The sequence below is a fragment of the Siniperca chuatsi genome, linkage group LG18 (assembly GCF_020085105.1).
Source record: "Siniperca chuatsi isolate FFG_IHB_CAS linkage group LG18, ASM2008510v1, whole genome shotgun sequence".
NCBI classification, from domain to species: domain Eukaryota; kingdom Metazoa; phylum Chordata; class Actinopteri; order Centrarchiformes; family Sinipercidae; genus Siniperca; species Siniperca chuatsi.
The window spans coordinates 16,405,072-16,426,459 of record NC_058059.1 but is presented as its reverse complement, the minus strand read 5'-3'; the positions used below and the strand labels follow the sequence as shown (position 1 = coordinate 16,426,459).

The 21,388-nt window shown below is 40.0% G+C and overlaps 1 long non-coding RNA gene across 1 annotated transcript; it reads right to left on the bottom strand.

Moving 5' to 3' along the window:
* Positions 1-7,048: 7,048 nt before the first annotated feature.
* Positions 7,049-10,365, bottom strand: LOC122865661. The gene is made up of 3 exons (XR_006375518.1): positions 10,235-10,365; positions 9,358-9,448; positions 7,049-8,390 (listed from the first exon to the last, which is right to left on the bottom strand). It is a non-coding gene; the product is annotated as an uncharacterized LOC122865661 (long non-coding RNA).
* Between the last annotated feature and the right edge of the window lie 11,023 nt (positions 10,366-21,388).

Sequence of the window (21,388 nt, the reverse complement as noted above, 5' to 3'; positions counted from 1 at the left end):
ACACTTTTCAGATAAATGTGCCCTGCTCTGGGCTTTATAAAATATTCCATTTCCTTTTTTTGATTCCACTCTTAAATTAACATTAATGGAATCATCAGAGTGCAAGTAAACAGAGTGCAGCGTTTCTGTGCTGCTTGAGTACACACAGCACTGTTCCCAGTCTTTCTGCTGTTTATCCATCATCTTAGCATTTTTAAGCTTTAAACAACTAACTTTATTTGATGACACTTTATGATTATTTTTTTTAAACAGGGAGCACTGACCAGCCATCAACTCAGCTCCTCATTTTTAAATTCCATTTGGCTTGATAAATATATAATGTTGTTCTCCACCCCATCCTCATCTCCCCCAAGTCCAGCTTATAAATGCTGCTTGTTTATGTGTGTGTGTTCATTGGATGTGAGTGTTTGTTTCAGGCTGCTGATGGGAATAAATGACGAGCAAAGTAATATTTTTGGCTGTTTCAGTCAATAGAAGGAAGAGAGAAATCATCCTGTAGCATAGAAAGACTGCTTTGTGGATTCAGAGGTTCAGTAGAATAAACCACATCCACAGCAGCTTTTGAAAATATTCAGATCCTTTCACCTTTCTCTGCATGCTGTCGTGTTCACACAGTTCCTCTTTGCCTTTGTCAGCGTGGCTATGGAGGTTTATAAGTCCAGGCTTTAACAGCCCCACTCAAGGACATTCAGAGACTTGTCGCTAAGCTACTACTAGCATTGAAGTTGTTGTGCTAAAAGGCACTCCACTAAGCGATTTCAGAGTTGGTCCTCCTTTCTGTTTAAGGGTTTGAGGGACTCAGGGTCCGCCATACTTCCACCATAGCAATTGTAGAATTCAGGGATGCACGGTCCCTGACTTTCCCCAGATGTAGAGCTAGGCACTTAAGCCAGAAATAATTCCCCTCATGCTCCAAGTCGTAAAGTGCCTTAAAAATCCCAGTTGTGCTGTCATGTGCCATTGAATGTTCAAAATCTTGCCACTCTACCACAATTTCTTGATTGTCCAGTGTTTCAGAGGAGCCCAGATGCCCCGTTAGAGTGCCAATTGGGGTCTTGGTTTCTTCAATGACCAACACTCTTCTTGTCTTGTCTGAGCCAGAGAGCCAGCTCTGGCAAGAGTTCTGATTGTTCCACACTTTTTCCACAATTATGATCATTACAACAATGAAGTCCACTTTGCTCCTGACAGCCTTTTATGCTTTAGCAGTTTCTTTTTTCCCTTTGCTTGTGGTAATCTCTGCCTCAAGTTAGAAGTCTCCAAAAGAATTCCTTACATGTTTTAGCTTAGAAATGCATTGTGCACTGTGACTTTATTTAGTTACATCATGCCTTTCTAAATGATATCCAGTTGACTAAACATTATGGAGTATATTAAAATAATAATGTAAACTTGAATTTGAAAATTTTATTCCACAATACCATTATAATTGTCCACATACATGTGTGTTATTTGAGTAAAAATAAAAATGAAAATCTAAAAATCCAATTTTAATTTTCACATACTTGTATGGGTGTTCTGACCATATTAAAATGAAAAAGGAAAAGCTGTTGAAAAACAGCACCCCCAGTCTATTGCATTTACATTTACATGTCACCACGCTCTTTTGGTGTCAAAATGATGATGAAAATGAAATCTGTCAGTCCTCTCATCAAGGCTGGTCTTCAGTTAGGACATCACTTCCTACAGACTCACGCAATGACCGCGAACGTCAGGTTCTGGTGGGTAGTCTATGGTGTCCCGCCTACAGAGAATGACTGATGATGATTAAATATTGCTTTTATAAATGGAAAATCAGGTTACATTGTTTATATTGCATTTAAATTTTCTAATTTGAATTAACATTTGAATATTGTCCATTGTACAGTGGGGTACGAGTTTGAAAATTAACTGTCCAACAGCTTTTCAATTTTCATTTTAATATGTCCATAGAATGCCCGTACAAGTTTTACTCAGATAACACATACATATGTGGAAAATGATAATTGATAATGTAGTTGCTATTGTGGAATTACATTCCACAATAGCAATTAGCAAATGCATTACGTTACATTTTCATTTTCAAGTTTACATTATCATATTAATATAGTCCCCTATAGGCTTCCATATAATGTAGCTTTTTTTGTGAAGGATATTAAGTGCAAATTGGTGGCAAATAATACATTTTTGAGTCTGAATCATGTCTGAGGTCACCATATATAAATAATCAGTCACTCAAATTGAATGGCCAATTCTTTGTTGAAAACACTTTAAAAGACTTTAAAAATCTGCTTTTTCAAGAGCCTTCCACTTGAGATAGAAAGCACAGTGGCCCCACAATAGCACGTGATGCTTTTTGGAAAGATAAATGTACCCTTCAGAAGGGTCAGACCTTCAAAATGTCAGTTCTTAGATTTAGTAAAGCATAACCCACTGGCAATCTTTAAGGAGCTCCTCTAAGAAGTTGTTGTCCCTCATAAATCTAGAAAATGTCCTCTGTGCTTTCTTTGAGCCACAGAGTGAGATAGTATTTAGTAAGGCAAACAGTTCTGTTGAGATACAGCTCATCACCTTCAGCTACTTCGTAGCAACACCTCTGAAGGGGAGCTGCCTTAATGTTGCCTAGATCATTAAGAGGATGATTCAGCCCATTTGCAGGGAGAATTCATACAGATTTTATTACAACATGTTCATCAACTTTTTTTGTGAAACACATAATGTTGTCCATATGTCTCAAGGCCAGTGTCACCAAGAAAAATGGTCTGCACATTTAATCCATCTAGTACATTAATTCTTGAATTTGCATTCACATTGAATTTAAATCTAATTTTCGCCTCAATTTATTGACGTAAATTTGAACGCTGGAGTGTTTTTGCAGTTCATATTTATACGCCACAAACAGCCTTTAGGCTGGGATTTATGGGTCAACAAAACATCTGACTTTATCTGTTTATAACCACAAGTGAACGTAGTTTTTGTGATGCATGACCACCATTGTTACCGGAGATTAACCACGTGTTTATTATTGTAATCATGACGACAAGGGTCCACTAACCTTAATGAACCTTAGGGTTGAGTGAAGGTATGTGGCTTGTTATGGTTGACTAGGCTAATGTTTGTGTTTGTAAAAAAAAATAATAATAATAATTCTAAGTGCAATCCAAACTTGCAAATACAAATCAAGGATCATGTTTCAAATGGTGCGTGAGACATTTTATCACAAAAACAACCGCAACAAAAAATTAAGCGTGGGAAACAAAAAATGAAATTCCAGCAGTTGTTGTGTACTTTATAATATAATAATATTAGCACACAAGCACCTGTGTTTATCAGATTAAGCTCTTAGCATGATCTGACGTCATTTAACAAAAATGAGATTCTTGTAACTACACATAAAATGGTTCCTACACTAGCAATAGTGGGAATACTGCTTACATGCAACTTTTACTTTGGCTGCTTTTACATTTACCCTATCCTATCCCCAACAAAGACTCATTTTTGTTTACTGTATTCTGAAGACATGAAAAAAAAAATTGGGGATGCTGGTTTTGCCCCCAATTACACTTTCCTCAGTCAACTGGTTGAGAGTCCAAAATTGGTCCTTAAATGTGACACAAAACAGTCACACACACAGAAAACACATTGGGTGGAACCTCAGTAGGTCTCCTGTCTATCCCGGTGACACTCCCTTTAACTGTTCCATTAAACACTAGAGGGCCTGCAAAATGTAATGATTATTTATGGCCAAGCATCACTGAAGCACATTTATAACCCTGTTATACAAATACAGGTCTATTTTGTTGAATGTATGCTTGAAATAAATGTTCATTTGTACATCACAGGGCAGCGAGTAGCATTTCAGCAGGGCAGCACTGAGGGGAGTATTATCCTCAGTCAATCCTAATCATATAAACTATCTGGCTGCATGAATGTAAGAAAGGATTAATTACAGGATGAACGAGGATCCATAGACATTCCCATTTTTCAATTTAACTGGATTATCATCATCTTCTTTAGCTCCATGAAATTGCCTAAGCTGCAGAGACTCTGATACATATTTGCCCACAGACACTTATGTGCCCTTCAGTGAGCAATAGAGGAGAGGGGAGCCATTATCCTCCACAAGAAGATCCCATATCCTTATCCCCTTCCTTCCTTCTGTCTCACTTTTTAATCTTCCTCTGCCGCCTACCTGTTTTCTCTCTCTTTCTGTCTATTTCTCCCATGAGCCTGTCTTCCCCTCTTGCTAATTCTCTTCATCTCTCTTTATTTTTCTTTTTCTCTGTTTCTCTCTTCCTCTCGGGTCTCTTTACTGTCCCACACAGCTGTCTATCATTCTCTTTGTATGTCTCTTCCTCCCTCTCCCTCTTTGCTGTCATGGTTTCTGTCCCCTCTCCCTTCATCTGTCCTTCCACGTTCATCCAATCTCTCAAACAAATCTGATTAATGGGCCCAGCCTTTGTGCAACCGAGCAGAGCAAGTGCCACAAAAAATATGTGTGTACCAACCTGCAAACAAAAACACGCACAAACGTGCACCTTTGCACTAACACATGAATGCATACATGCACAGGCACACGCATGTCTGTACACTGTGAACAGCTTTGCAAATAGAAATGTCCCCAGAACCCAAGCCCACTCCCAGGAACATTCAAACACATGTCAGTAACCAAGTACACTAATTCAACATTATTTATCTCTTATTACATTATTTCGCTCTAATGATACTGCCAGCATCTCATAGGAAAAAGAGAAAGTCTTTGATTTATGTGTCCAATGATTTGATTGGGTAACCCTTTCATAGCACTTCATTAATTAGCAGAAGGATACAAGTAAATGGCAGGGCGGAGTGTACCAGAAAGGAGTAGTGGGGGGTTGGGGCTTTTCCCTTAATTACCCCACTCTCTGGCGTCTGAAGAAACAGGAGGGGCATCAAAGAGCATGTGTAATAAAGTCTATAACCCACACAAGCCAAGCAGCAAGCAGAGAATTTCTCCATCATTTGTATCTTTTCTGCAGCTACCTTATCTCTCAGTGTTGCAGAAGATCCTGTACCTTAACTCAGTGTACATGTGTGTCCTAGAAATCGGTAGACAAATCATCAGGGGGAAAATTATAGTAAATTACTTTTCGTCTTTACTTTTATATGTGATCAAACCTTTTTGAATAATTACTATTGTTTCATTTTGCTTTTTCCTGTTTTGCATTTCCATGAATCACTACACACTTGCAATGATCTATTTGGGGTCATTTAGGGAAAAACCAAAGCCTTACAGGACTGCTGAGAGCTTGACTGAATGAGAAAAAAAGGTGAGGGAAAGACTTCCCATCCATCCATCCATCCATCCATCCATCCATCCATCCATCCATCCATCCATCCATCCATCCATCCATCCATCCATCCATCCATTTTCCGCCGCTTATTGGGAGCCAGGTGGCAGCAGGCTAGGTAAGTTAGCCCAGATGTCCCTCTTCTCCAGCAATGTCTTCCTGCTCCTCCTGGGGAATCCCAAGATGTTGCCAAAAAACAGGCATCTTTATCAGATGCCCGAACCACCTCAACTGGTGCTCCCTTCGGATGTCTGAGATCCTTAACCTATCTCTAAGCGTAGAAGTAAGGGTAAATTGAGAGCTTCGCCTTCAGGCTCATTTCCCCCCATTACTGCTGATGCCGCAGTGATCTGCCTGTCGACCTCACACTCCATTTTACCTTCACACGTGAACAAGACCCCAAGATACATGAACTTCTTCACTTGAAGCATTAACTCAGTCCCAGCCATTTTCCAGCAGAGAGCCATGGCCTCAGACTTGGAGGTGCTCCCAGCCGCTTCATACTCAGCTGCAAACTACCACAATGCGTGCTGGAGGTCATGGTTTGATGAAGCCAACAGAACCACAGCATCTGCAAGGAGCAGAGAAGCTATTCTAAGGTCCCCAATCGGACACTCTCCTCACCCCAGCAGTGCCTTGACACACTGTCCTTGAAGATCACAAAAATAATTGATGATTAGAGACAACTCTGGCTGAGCTGAAAATGTGCCTGACTGCTGAGGGGACACGGTTGTAAGCCTAAGTCCACAAAACACATGATAAAAAACCTTACCTCTCTGTCTGTGTTATATGGTGGTGTTGATGGTGGCATCCATACTGCCTGACTGAAAACACAAGTCAGATCCCAACTAAAATTGTATCCTCAGTCTTTGTATGATCTCTGTCTAATTAGCCTGGAAATAGCTGCTAACACATGTTTTTTTGAATAATAGATGTGATGGGCCAGTGGCTCCATCTCTAGTCTAGCATTACTGGCCATGGGTAGAATGGATCTGAGATACAATAGCAGCTACACTGTGCATCTGCTGACAACTAAAGCAGGGAAGTAGAGCCATCGCTGTTCCACAGATGCTCAAAGAATCCGCACTTATTCTGTGGTGGTAAGATATTAAGGTGATGTTAGGTCTGAGGAGTGTGATGCTGCCACATACACATACCATAAGGAAACATATAGAGAACAGGCTATCTTGCATTTACACACTCACAACCTTTGATCCCTTAAGCCTTTAATCCCGAGATGAGTTGTAGTTTGGTTCACTGGACAAGCTCCTTGATTTGTACCAAGTGTCATTTCGTGTTTGAGTGCACGTGCACCCTATTACTGTGACTTTATCTGAAATAAGCAAGCTCATGATTGCATCTGTGCTTTCCTCTCAGAAGAATCAGTTTCCCACAGGCTGTAAGAGGAATACATCACCCTTTATCCCATTCCCTGTTGCTGGCACACAGAGTCACTCCATATTCTGCTGATCGAGTCCCTGTGGTTAAGTGTGTTTTTGTACACTGGGTACAGGAGTTCTTTTTCCAGCTGATGGCAACAATGAAAATCCCTTACCGGTGACAAGTTGTTAAATGAAGCTATGTTAATTACATACCTGTAGAACAAAATATATTTCTTTGTAATAACTGACTCATGTTGCTGGAATTTGGTGTTCCTGTGCTGCACATATTCATGTTCAATTGGCAGAACAGAAGAGCGCTCAAACGGTTGGTTTTCATTTTTATTTATTTTCCAGGCAACTGGTGTCATGATTAGCAGTATAAGTAGTGAGGGGTATAAGCATGGATGCCATCCCCCTTGTTAGCAAAATTATCAAACCTGCCCCCCCCCCTCATAGCAGAGAGAGTGCAAGGGCAGAGGGGTTGTTTAGTTGAATATATTAGTCTGGTCTGCCTGACTCATTGATCCTTTATCTGACTGAGGTTTGTGCAAGTTAGAATCTATGACCCTGACCATGGTGCTGTAAGTAGCAGACAAATTTGTAATTGGGACTTTTTCTCTGAGTCACACCCTTTTGTCAGTTTCATCTTCATCTTTCATCTATAATATTCTCTAAATTATATAGCTTAGGGGGGGAGTTGTCCATGAGTTGGTTTGCTAGTCACAGGTGAACGTCTGTAATTTTTGTTAAAAATTAACAAATCACCTACTGAGTATGTGTGTGAGGCTAATTAAATCACAGAAAATGCGTTTTTTCTGATCTCCCACCACTAGGGTTTAAGGACTAGGGTTTAAGTTTAATTTTAATTCCACCCCCCCCCCAGCTGTTTGTGACTCCAAATGAATGCTGATGTTGCTCTGTAGCTGCTGGATGTGTAAACAACTGCTTGTAACAACTAACAATGTTGTGCTACTTCCGCTTTCTGAATGAATTAGAAGCCTTCATATTGTCTTCTCTCCTCTACTCAGCATGGAAAAGCAGTTCTCAGGTATCAATCCATCATGAATCTAAACCCACAAGCATCAGTGAACCCCAAACAGCAACAAAACTCTTCAAGCTCTACACACTTTGCTGCTCTTTGTAATAACCTAACCAAATCACCATGAATGTCAACATGCAGTGCCTAAAAATGAACAAATAGCAGCACAAACTCCCACAGCCCCACATGAAACAGCCATGCCTTTATACCGACTTGTTATTAGAGAACTCATTCATCTGTAACTCAATGCTAGCATCAGTAGGGATCCAGCTAAACAGAGTATGTATTTCACTACAATAGCAATAAACATACAACACTCATTCACCTATTTCATTTTCTAAAATGTATCGATCCCTTGATCCCCATGAGCCCATGTGAGCAATCCATCAGAAGTCGTTGAGGTTATTCAGCCCAAATTACAATTGATCTTTTAAAAGTTGACTGCAGGACACCAGGGAGTAAAGGACATCTTTCCCAGCTCAAGGAGAGCTGCTTAAGTGAGTAATATAGGAGGGACTTATGCTATGTCAAGTGAGCACCTCCTCAATTAGAGTTAAGCTTAGACATCAATGGGATCAGAGGAGAGGATTTGACTGCTCTTCTCCCTTCTCCTCCGTTCTTGTGGGATGGTCTTGTGGCAGCCAACTTCTGCATGCAGCCCTGTTTCACAGAGGAGATAAAAGCTATTGTAGTAGAGGCTATTCATTGGTCTTATGCATCTGCAAGGACATTCCAAGGGCTGTCCGTGTGAAGATGCACTTATCTGTCTGCATTCAAACCAAGGTATTCATCTCCACCCTAGGCTTTGCACTTAACATTCCGAAACAACTATTTAATTAATTTTATTTATAAGAGACACCAAATGCTTTAATTAAGGCACGGTTCTTAGAGTAAACTGTTTCCTGTTCTCATAAAACCAGCTTATAAGTCAAGTTGAATTGCGAAAATAACACCATTTTTATTCTCAGCGCACTGTTAAACCAGTGCACCATGAACACAGGATTGAAATGCAGATTGATTTATACAGAGACTTGTGATACTTTCATTATCTTTTGATTACATTTCCATTTAGAATTTAAAATGATTATACCCGCTTGCCTGCCAGCAACCACAACATCTCTGGGGTAGTTCCAGGCAACATAATGCAGCATTCCATGGATACTGATCTCTGGTAAAAACAGGCACTTTTGTTTTTTGTATTAAAAATTTAGTTTTTGTGTTGGGATGAGGATATCAAGAGAGAGATACAGTACATGTTTATTTACGATTTAATAGCGATCAGTCCACCATTTCAGTCCAGACTGAAATATCTCTATCAACTATTGAATGGATTGCCAAGACATTTTGTACAGACATTTCCTGGTCATCACCTGACTTTTCCTCTAATGTCACTATGAGGTTGACATTGAGGAGGAGAAAATTTAGGATGGAGACATAATAAAATGCCCAATATGTAAAGAAAAAAAATTAAGAATTTCAGAAATCTGTGACAACTTTTTAACCATCAGTTGTGAAATGATAATCTCCTTCATCCTGTCAGATTATGACAAAAATCCAATGACTTTATAAGGAAAACGACTTGGATGAATTATGTATTCATTTCTACATTTCTAATAAATCAACTTACCTTCCAATCTTGCTGTTACAGTCACACCATATTAAGGAGGCAGCTCATGGTCTCTGGTGCTCAGAGAAGATAAAGGAAGCTTTCCTTTATCCTTTTCACACATTCAGTTAGGTAAAGTGAGCAGAAATGCAGTTATTGATATAACATTTTAAATCAGACATCTTACATTCTACCATGAATCTTATTCTAAAATGAACAATTGACTAGTTGACTTGATAAGGAATATTATTTTTTACAACACACATCCTGCATGCTGCACACTCCTTACTACCAAACAGACCATAAATAAAGAATAATATTTTATGTGGCACTATTTTCATTCCAAGAATAGCTTAAAAAATGTGAATCATGACATCTCCAAATTTCCATTCCCTGGTCTTATCTCAACCTGAACTTTACAGCTGAATAAACCTGTCATTATGACTCATAACTTTATCTATGGTTACTATGCCGATAACACCATATTCTCCTTTTCATTTCCGTTCAAAGACTCTGACACTGCACATCTTGAATTGTTACATTAAAGGATAAGGCTGTCGATATTTTATATTTTTCTGTTTTAGGACATTACTTCTTTTAAAAATGAAACTGTATATCAGTGACCAGTTTAAAGAACAAATGGGCCACAGACAAGATAGGGAAATCAGAAAGTTTTGAGAGATGGATTATCGACAGCTTTGTCCTTTTAAATCTCCAGTTGTCTGTCTACCCTATATTCAATCTCAATTTCTACATTTCTACAATTTATGGAAGATCTCCAAACATCTTCTCAATACGATTCTATGAACTGTAGGTCAGCCCCAGATTTCAGCTACAATCTGATCTGTTTCTGTGCATTTGCACTCTATGGCACAGATTAAATGCAATCCTTACTCACCAAGGACGCTGCCCAGATCTTTCTTCAGTTCTAATCATTGAGTTATCTCCCATTTGTACTGGAACTCCCTTATAGCTGACTTCCTGAACTCCATTCGGCCCCTTCCGTTCCTCAAGAACACTACAGCATGTCAGCCTCGTATACCCTCCCATGTTACTACAAAACCTTTTCAGCACTGGCTGCTTGTTTCAAATTTAGACCTCTGGTGCTGGCACGCATTCCCAAACCTCCCGGCTGTGGTGCAGTCTTGAACACCAGCATTCTGCTACTATCAGCCACTTGTCTCTCTTCTCTGTGATGAATTGATTAGTCAGCCCTGGCTGTTCTTCCTCTTGTCTCCCCAATAGAGAAGTGACCTTTTCTCTCTATTCACAGCAGCACAGTCACTCTTCATCTGCCCTTGTAAGCTGAAAACAAGTTCCACACATTCCTCTTTTTCTTCTACTGAATCAAACAAACTTTTTTCAAAGTCCAATTGCAGTAAAAATATCCTACGTCTCTCTGTAGCCTATTTAATTTTATCCCAATCTGTAGGTCTTACATCATCTTTCTATGATTGTAATCATTGAACTCTAAGCAAATTAAAATGTTGGTATTATATCAGTTAAATCTTATTCCGCTGTTTCACTCATTTAAAATTGCTTTAGCCAAGAGAATCAGCTGGATGCTAAAGAGAGATGTGTATAAAAATTAATAGGTTATGAGTCTGCAGTGTGTAGTCTGCTGCACAGCTGCACATCAATTACAGTTCTGAAATGTCTGCCTGTACGTCAAGGATCCAAAATAATTAAAACAACTAAAAGAAATCCATCAAACCTTTTTGGAGGGTATTTGTGCTAAATCCTATGAGGAATGTCATTCAAGTCATTAGTCAGCCAGGAATTGAATAATTAAGGTTTTTTTTAGGCAGACCAAATGTCCCCTGTGAGTATAACACAAATCAGGAACATCAGGTTTGAGGGCGGGATAATGTTCAAAATATCCATGGCACAGACAGATGGACGAATGGACGGATGGATGGAGGATCTGACATACTGTAGGTATTTTCAAAGCCTTTCTTCGTTTAGCAATTAACTATGAATTAAACAACATCCGTACCAACTGGAACACGTCCTTTCAAACTGTGGTTTTGGAGGAGAACCAAGATGACAATTCATCCCAGATTAAAGTTTTATGATTCTTTGTCTGGGTTTGTCTGGTGGATCCAACTGACTGCACAGGCTCGATCAGGCTGGCAAAATAAAACACCCCAGGGATGGTAGAAAGGGATCAGCCAAGAGTAACAGGACAGTGGGTCATTACACACAACAATTGTCTTGTGGGCCGTGGAGCTACAGTGGAGGAGTGCTATCAGAGAGGTAAATGTGTGTGTGTGTGTGTGTGTGTGTGTGTGTGTAGCATGGTCACTCTTTAGCAAAAAACATGTGCAGATAGTAGCCTGTTAGCACGTGTTACTTAATGAACTCTCCATGAACTGTACTCTTAAATTAAACTGTGCTGCCAACTAAATACAATGGTAAAATATTAACTTTTTCATAATGTATACATAAATTTGCCACTTTAATCACAAAATTTAAAATTTTTCATATCTGTCTGATCTTCTTAAACCTTATATTCCATCCTGTGCCATCCGCTCTGAGAATACAGGGCTCCTGTCCGTCCCCAGAGTTAAAAAGAAGTCAGCGGGCTGTAGGGCCTTTTCCTATCCTAACCTTCCTCTGGAATAACCTCCCTGCTGATATCTAACTGTCTCTGCTGGGGCCTTTAAATCCAAACTTAAAATTCATCTTTTCGCATCTTGCTTGCCCATATCTCCGGAGGGCAAGCACCCACGGTTGCAAGCCCCTGCCACTAAACCGTCTGCCCATGATGCAGGCCGTGTTTTCGCTGCTGCCGCCGTTGCTTATCACGTGAATCCTGGTCACTGCTGGTCCCATTCCTACACGGAGGAAATCCTGTGAGAATTTTAGCTGCATTTTTAGCAGGCTTCAGTGGCTTCTCAATTTCTGTGTTGCTACTGGTTTTGGTTTTATCAACCACTTCGACTATTTCTGGACTAGGAAGGATCTCTACAAGTGGGAAAATCTCCATCTTAACCGCAAAGGAACAAGAATGTCAAGCACCCTGACCAGTACGGTTGGATTTTCTGGAACTCTGACTTAGTTTCAAGTTTATCACATTTCCTAGGAGACAGAACTCTGGATCTAATGGGATTGGTGTATCAATAGATTCGAGATTGTGGGTTTGCATCAGTGTAATTTCTGAGAGGTGAGGTAAAGCTGATGAAGAAAATTGTGGTTCTTAAAAAGCATTTGAGCTGTAGCCTCATCTATGTGGAGAAACCTCCTAGCTTTGTGAATTTACCCCAATTTCCCTGAATAATCTGCTTGATATTGTGTCACACATGTCCTTCTGTGGCCTTGACGCTCTACCCCTAAGATTTTTCAAAGAGGTATTAAAAGTCACAGCCCCTGTCTTCTCTATTGTAAATAAGTCTCTGTCCTCCTCCTCCTTTTTTTAAACAAGCCTGTATTCAGCCACTTTTAAAGAAACCTGGCCTTGATCCAACACTCTCTCATAATTAAAGACCAATCTCTAAATGACCCTTTATCTGAAAAATCATTGAAAAGGCTGTTGCTAAACAACTACTGGAAATAGTAGAAGCTAATAACATTCTCAACCCATTTCAATCTGGTTTTCACCAACTGCATAATGCTGAAAGTCACTAATGATATTCTCACAAATGCAGATTCTGGCCGTCCCACCATTTCAGTATTGTTAGATTTGTCTGCCGCCTTTGACACCGTCGATCATAACATCTTGCTGGATAGACTGAAGCACTGGGTCGGCACAGGTGGAACTGCCATTAGATGGTTTTCCTCAAATCAGAGAGATCTTTCAGGGTGACTATTGATGATTTTGTCTCATCGTCGGCTCATATGTCCTGATCACATTTAAAGCCCTCCATGGCATGGCACCCTCTTATATTTCTGAACTTATAACACAATACTCTGCAAGATTACTAAGATCTGCGGACCATTTGCTCTTAAATGTCCCATGTCCAGGCTCAAAACAAAGGGGGACCATGCTTTTACCCTTTTACCTCCCCCTCACTGTCAGGTCAGCTGAGTCTGTACCACTTTTTTAAAAACCCACTTGTATAGGCTGACAAAAAGTTCGCCACTTGCAATTCCTATTGGTTTTATTTGTCTTTTAATTTTGTTTTGTTTGTTGTATTGCTTTTATCATTGAGTATCTGTTTCAGTTTTATAAATTGTATTTTACTTGCTGTAGTACTATTAAGTGCTTTTTATTAATTGTGAAGCACTTTGAAACTGCTGTTTTGAAAAGTGCTATATAAATAATGCTTACTGACCTGCTTAATTAACTTTCAGTTAGCTGCTTATTTCTTGTACGTGTTACCATTATCCTTCTGGCGGGTCGGTCTCAGTCTCAATGAATCTATTAAGCCTATACTTATAGTCCATGTTTGTCCTGCCGAAGAGAATACTGTGAACTTTCTGAAAACCACCACATCTCTCCAGCCCTCTGTTTGTTTGTGTCCCACAAGCACAGCTGTGTGCCTATCTCTCTCTCTCTCTCTCTCTCTCTCTTTCCCTCGTTTCTCCTCCTTGTTCTCTCTTTTCACTCAGGCTTCTCTGTGCTGGACCCTCAGCCGTCCTGTCCTGGACCCCTCTCTTTCCCCTGGCTGTCAGCGCCTCTTTCCAGATGTTTCAGATCTCTTTGTCCTCCAGGAGATTTAGCCTCTCCTCATGTCTCTCTCTCTCCCTTGTGTGTGTCTGTTTCTTTCTGCTACCTGTGTGAATAGTGTGCTTGAGTTTTGCCTCTTGTGTGTTTGTGTAGACTCCACCATGGATCCAGGAAGAGGACATTTAACACCTGAAGTTGTTCAACATCCTCCTGGATCCATTCTTCATATATTTACAATATATTTTCCATCCTGTAATTTTACAATGTTGGTCTACTCTGTAAACACGACATCTATTGCATGTCTGTCCGTCCTGGGAGAGGGATCCCTCCTCTGTTGCTCTCCCTGAGGTTTCTTTCAGTTTTCTCTGTTAAAAGGGCTTTTGTTGGAGAGTTTTTCCTCATCCGAATCGAGGGTCTAATAATAGAGGGTGTTGTGTTCTGTACAGCTTGTAAAGCCCCCTGAGGCAAATTTGTGATTTGTGATATTGGGCTATATAAATAAAATTGACCTGACTTGACTTGGATACAAGCGCTTGCCTTTGACACCAACTGTGTAAGTTTGTTAGTTAGCTAATATAGACTTTTGTTGTTGTTGTTATTTATAACCACAATCTAAACTTAATCCACTGGTTTTAAATAAGTAACTAAACCTCAACCATATAACAATACTTACTGTAAGTGCTACATGCAGATATTGCTGGAATGTATAGTTGGCAATTTTGGTAGCGAACATTTGCAGATACACTCAACATAAATAATGCTCGGCTATGTCATGTAAATCTGAAACCACAAGTATACTTTTGTACCTGTGTCTCACGTATATTAATATTTTAATACTTGTGTATTTTGTGTATTTACCTGTACTTGAATTGTATTAGTAGCTAACCTCTGAGCTGTATCAGGGCTCATGCAGTGAGTTATTGAGTTCAGTTGGGGCAGCGCAATCCTCTGATCAATTTATAAAAATATATGACATTTTTAATGTACACGTGGAGCTAGAGCAGCATCAAAATAATGTTTACACTGAGCCACAGTGATTTGTAGCTGCTTTGCATACAGCTAACACTCTGGCTAACACTATGGTAATTTCAGAGGAACACACAGAGGCAAACAATACTTACACCATCTATCCATATGAATGATTAAGGCACAAAAAAGATTATAGTATAGTATAGTATAATTTATAGGTTGCACAAAGTGATGCCTTTATCAGACTAGATTCACTTTATTCAAGAAATACTGATTTAAAAACATTATGTAATGATTTAAAGAGGATATACACAGTTTTCAGCATAGAACTCAAGTGGCCATGATGATATTTGTCTCATGTAATATTGTTGGTTCCCCACTCAATTCATGCAGACATAACCTTAGCCAGTGAATAATAACACATGCTATTAATAGACACTCACTTCATTCGAACTCAGGAAACGCGTACAAGAAACTTCATCATCCCAGTCTGACCCTGTGACCCCCAGACAGTCTGTGCAGTGAGCTTATGGCCTTCAGCATGTTTAACAAGGAACATGAGCTGTTTCCTTTGGTCTTGGCCTCTAATTAAGCACTGACATGGCTGTGAAACTCTCAGTGGTACTGTCTGCGAGACACAACTGGTCGCAGAAAGCCTTCTCTTGCTGAGCGACGCTGATTTTAGCTCACCTGACTGACGCTGCAGTGCTGAGGATTTGTCAAGAGGAGCTACTACAGTCTTTATATTTTAACAGTGGACAACAGAGTGTATTTATACAATAATAATATAAAGGGAGCGCAGCAGGGGAACGGGTCAATACAGCTGTCATCAGATTGAAAAGACAAAACAGAAAATCCTTACGCCCTGTGGAAAACACAGAGGGGCTAAGTGTCACAGCTCTGTTATTGCTTTGCTGCTACGTAGGTGGTTAAGGTTATGCTATTATAGACACACACATGGCTGGATGGTCAAAAGCCAGACCAAACGCACGCTACTACTATTAAGAGGAAACCCAGCAGGGCCATCATGCCTGCCAGTCAGAATGAAGCTCAGACAGGTTGCGACCTCACTCTTTGTTGAATGTGGAGAGGCTGGCGAGTAATATCAGAGCAAGCAGGAAACCACTTCTGCTCTGCTGTGAAAGAAAGAAGCTGTAACAGAGAGGATGAAATTCTGTTACAAGGGAGAAAAGAGTTTGATGTTTCGCTTTAATCGTTTGGCAGCCAAGAGAAAGTCTATGGGATGATACAGTATTTAGGATCAGAGGTCAATAGGAGACACATGGCACCCATAGGCTCTTTAGCGTTCCCTCAGGAGTTTTAATGGACCTAATTAAGAGGCATTCCTCACCCACCACTCCAACAAGTCTGAGCTGAATAGCACTCCCTGCTGAGGGAAGCAACCACTCTCCTTTTATTAGAAGATATTAGATGTGACTGGGCTGTTCCGCTGACTGGAAGCTCATTATCAAAAAAAACTGCATTACCTCAGCAAGCTGTCCTCAACCACGTCTATTCACAGAGAGGGGAGAGAAATAGAGAGGGAATATAAAACGTCTTTGATAAAATGCAAAAAATAAGATTTGCATGAGCATTCCAAGAAAGGTAGTTAGGATGCAAAGAGAGACCAGTGAATGAGTATAGCCTTTAGAGTGAATGCAAATCAGGCAAGACCAAAAGTGAGGATGTGCACTGTGGGAACGACCTGCTCTCCCAAAGAAATATTTTCCCAGCAAATCCTCACATGCAAGCAGACATGTACAGACAATGCCAAAATGGTCCCATGATCCAAAAGCCTTAAGAGGAGAAAGACAATGTAAACTCCCGGGCTTCAGGCTTGGTGGTCCATGGTCAGGCATTCAGCTCCACTCATTAGAGGTCTTTTCCAATTACAGTGGAGCTGTCTGCACATCCAGCGTCACAGTTATTCAGGGGCCATTGTTTAGGCAGCTCTGCCCATGTTCCAGAGTTTGGAGCCTGAGAGGTTGGATATGAAGGAGTTTATGTTTTAGGGGAACAATGGCTGCGCTACACTGAGTGGGGTCCAGAGAAGCAGGGCTGTTTGTCTGTGTGAATATGCCAAGAGACTGCAACACACATCAGGAGAGGATAGAAGTGGGCTAAAAACAGGAACAGTACCATTGTTGCTGCTGCTGCTGCTGATGCCCCCACATTCAGGCAGAAACACAAAGGTGTTCCCTCCCTCTGTGTTCTCCCATAGCTTGATTGTCCTTCTTGCATGAGAAGGGAAAGCGGGCATAGAGATAGACAAAAAAAGCACTCCCCAACACTGAAAAAATAACTGGATGCATAGCAAGATGACACCTAGCTGAAACCATTAAGAAAAATGCTCACAGATAAAGAAAACACACGCAGCTATCCACAATCACATTTAGATGGATTGGGCTGCATCTTCCTTTAGAATACAAAGGAGTGAAGACACAAATGGAGCGAGTGATGAGAGAAAACAGGGAAATACAAAGATAGACAAAGTGAGACAAGGAACAGGAAAAAAAGAAGACAATGGTTTGAAAAGGTACTAAACATGATGAGATAGAGAAAAGTTCATTCATAATAAGAGCTGAAAGAACATATGTGAAGGACTAAAACTAATGGCTATCCAAGTTCTACACTTGTGTGTGTGTGTTCAGAGTGCCCAGAGTGGTTTTGAAAGCACTGGGGAAGACATCTTCCTGCTGTGTTCCTCCGCTAAGAGGAGTGAAACAATTGAAGCATGCACTTGAGGGCACTCAGACATTTTCAGCTGGCTGTAAAATAGCTGCTGAAGAGAAAGAAGGGAAAGCGAAAAAAGACGATAAAGCTCAGAACTGTACTCACATGAGAGTATCAGGGTGTGCATGTGTGTCTATGTTAAGTACATTTTATGACTCAGTGGCATGTTTTCAGTGTATTTGCATTTGCCCCATGAGGATTTGATGCACAGTGACCTGCAGACAGTGGCCAAAAGCCCAGCAGTTTAGGTTCAAATGAAATTAGGGTAGGCTAAAATAATAATTCAACATAGGATTACACACTGAAAAATCATATTAAAATACTTTGGGAAAATACAGTCACATTATGCCAAACATTGATTTTAACACTATAGTATATTTACACAGAACTCTAGTAGTTCTGCAGGCAGCTGTGTCAACACCTTTTCAACGTCAATATTTTAGCGGGGATTTCTTAGTAATTTGGCAAAGCGTTGGAGGAGCGGGAATAGAGCCGAGGTATTTCAGATAGGGGGCGGGTAAAGATGCCAAGCCTTGGCAAGGGTGTAAGGAAAGAGCAGGGTAGGTGAGGCAGATGTCCTGGCAGCTTTACACATCTCTTTTGCTTTATACCTGTGGAGAGACAGAGCGAACCTGGATATATACAACAAGTCCTTGCACTTAAACAACAAAATAGGTATTTCCCACCCCCTAAAATAACGTAAATAACTCATCTGAGCATGTTGTGATCTGGTTAAGTTTAGGAAACTAAAACTTCTTGAGTAGAGATAGTAAAAGATCACCTTCATGGTTAAAAGATACCCATGTATTTGATAGAAGACAGGGCAGGACTTCCTGGAGCTGGTTGCCTGGCAACGTCACGGCAACGACAAGACGAAGTAAAAATATGTCCCAAAAAGTTCCCAAAATGTCAAATTATTCCTTTTAAGAGTTTGAAAACACATGCTATGTGTCATGCTATGTGTACATTAAGTTGATTCTGACTAATGAGGTACAGTATAAACCTAATGTAACACCAATGAGCGGTATATTTTCTTTATGTCTGTCTTTCTCCCATATCTGGAAAATTTCTCTCCATGTCTTGTGAGTCTACTACCTCCTTCCCCGGTCACCCTTTCTTCTTACTTTCACTTTTGTTCTCTTTCTGTTTTTTCCCCTCCTGTCTTTACTTGTGACTAAAGAAAGAAAAATCAATGCCAAAACACAATGCTATGCATTCTCAGGTGAAATTAGGTGCCACTCTGCATTGCAATCAGCAGTCCTTTCTGAAATCAGGGTGACGGTGGCTTGCTCATTCTCTTATTCTGCTGAAAATGATTATTGTCTGCACGTATAGTATGTAAGATTGTGCGTATGTGTCTGAATAACAGATTGAGAAGAAAGACGTGATAAAGAGTCGGGGCTTTAATGTAGTGGGATGGATGGTTTATATCAGATATTCCTACTATAGGAATCATGTTTTCTGTGGAGACTTACTGTGGTTACTGAAACTGTGTCTGTTTAGTGGAACTGGAGGTCTGTTTGACTCATTATGTGTCCACATTGTCTGTCTGATTGAATAGTGACATAATCAAATGATTTATGATTCATAAAAGGTACAATTTGTACATGTTTGATGTGAACATATAGTGCTTATATATTTTTATATTTTGCCACACATGGTTGTGGTCACACATGGTTGTGGTCACTTTCATGTGTATATATATATATATGTATAAGCATATTGTTGTATGAAATAAGTACCAATGTGGTCAAATTTAGTAAGACAAAACACATAATGTATAGAGAGTGTATAAATTGTACATATTATAGCACATTTTACAGCATTATTCTTACAGATTTTTGACATGGAACGCAAAAAATAAATAAATATGAAAACTCGAGTCTCAAGTGCACATGTTGCAACAGCATAGCATGTATGTGGAAAATTAACCTTTTGAAAATGCTGTCACACAGACCAAGCAGATACAGTAATCAGCAGTCTGTCAAGAGGGTCTCACTCCATAGCAGGTGGTCTTGGATGGAATTGGCTTGGGGTTTCAATGTGGTCAGCGTACTTTTACAAAACAATCTGAAATTGCTTGTGTGGATGTAAAACCTTTCACAACAGTGCTTTGAACTCTAATCACATGGTCACGGCCCAAATCCGAGCACAGCTCAAAAGAGGGAAGTTAAGAACGGGAGATCATTGGATGGTAATCTTATTGTCAGTAATAGCACCAACCTTCAAAGAAAGCACAGATAAAAAAAAAAAATGATATTTTATAACAAAATCCATATTGTAATTTCAGTAAGTCACAGCAAGAAAATAAGAAACCGGCCAAAGTCAAACCTCCAAACTTATTGTGTTCTCCTGAGCTCCCAAATAGCAGGCTACTATATATTCATTGACAGCTTTCAACAACAGCAATTCTCAGCAGTGAAGAGAAGCATAGAATTCCCTTCATCTTCTCCTTACAAACATCATTACCAACAAATATTCTCCATGGTACACACTAGTATTCTTTTGGACTTCTGTGTCAGTGCCTTTCAGCGGTGAATGGGACTGAAATTCTCTTTGATATCTCTCTACAAGTTTCAATTTTTCAGCGGCAGGTGGGGACTGAGTCGGTCAGCAGAGAGAAAGTGTCTGCCTTGTATCTTTGAATTGTCTCACATATGGGAGCCTGGATGTTGAACCAGGAGAGTGCGTCTGAAAAGGACACTTCTTCACAGACTTAAATTAAACCACAAAAGGTCAAATGCCGGCTGAACAAATTTAATCCTGTGCCTGGGTTCTTGCTTGCTGTCAATAAAATGTGGGCAAAGACCAGAAGAAGCGAATCTTTAGTGTTCCTGCTCATCGACTCTGAACACGGTCTCACCTCTCTGAAACTAGGACCTTTGCCAAACCCATTGAAATGTAAATAGAGCCCAGAAAACAAAAAGCTGTTGTCCGGCTCGGCCCTTTCGAAAATTCAGTTCACTGAAAGTCAGATTTTTCATTACTCTCTTTTCTCTTTTAGAGTCACAAAGTGACCCAAAGTAGAAGTGGCTCCATAACTCTGCTATGGACTTTACACAGATCTGACACTGCTCAGCTTTGGTATGACATGGACAACACATGTTTCTATTATAACTACAGGATTATCACATGGTTACTATGGATTAATTATAGGATTACTAAAATCTCTATAGAAGATAGCTGACAAAACAATCTCACTTCAAGGTCAATTTAGTAGCTGTTCTGGAGTCTTCCTCAGCAGATTTACAGTTTGCACTCGATCACACTTCGTTGTCATGGAATTGCAGATGATCCATTTTTCTGAGCACTTTGAAGACATCTCGTCTATGTTGGCTTAAAACTTGAGGTTAAAGCAGTAGTTTTCAAAACTATCTCACAACAACTCAACTTTAAACAACTCAACAATCTCAACGTTTAAGCTAACGTGGCCGTGCTCAGGAAAATGGAGCTCCATCTGCGGATAAAGATCCTGTGATTCAAGAACAACTACTAAATAGACCTTAGGGTGAAACTGTGTTGTCAAGTACTGTATCAAAGGTCATGAACTTTCAATCTTAATCTATAGAAGACATTGATGGTGAATTCTAGCCCTCTAAAACATAAATTCTGCTTTACTCAACGGCATAATTTCCACTGGGACTGGGGGGGGGGGGGACATGCCTCCTTCACTTTTCAAAATCCTATATGTCCCCCTCACTTTTATTATAAAGTGGATTTTCTTACTTCTGAAGATAAAAC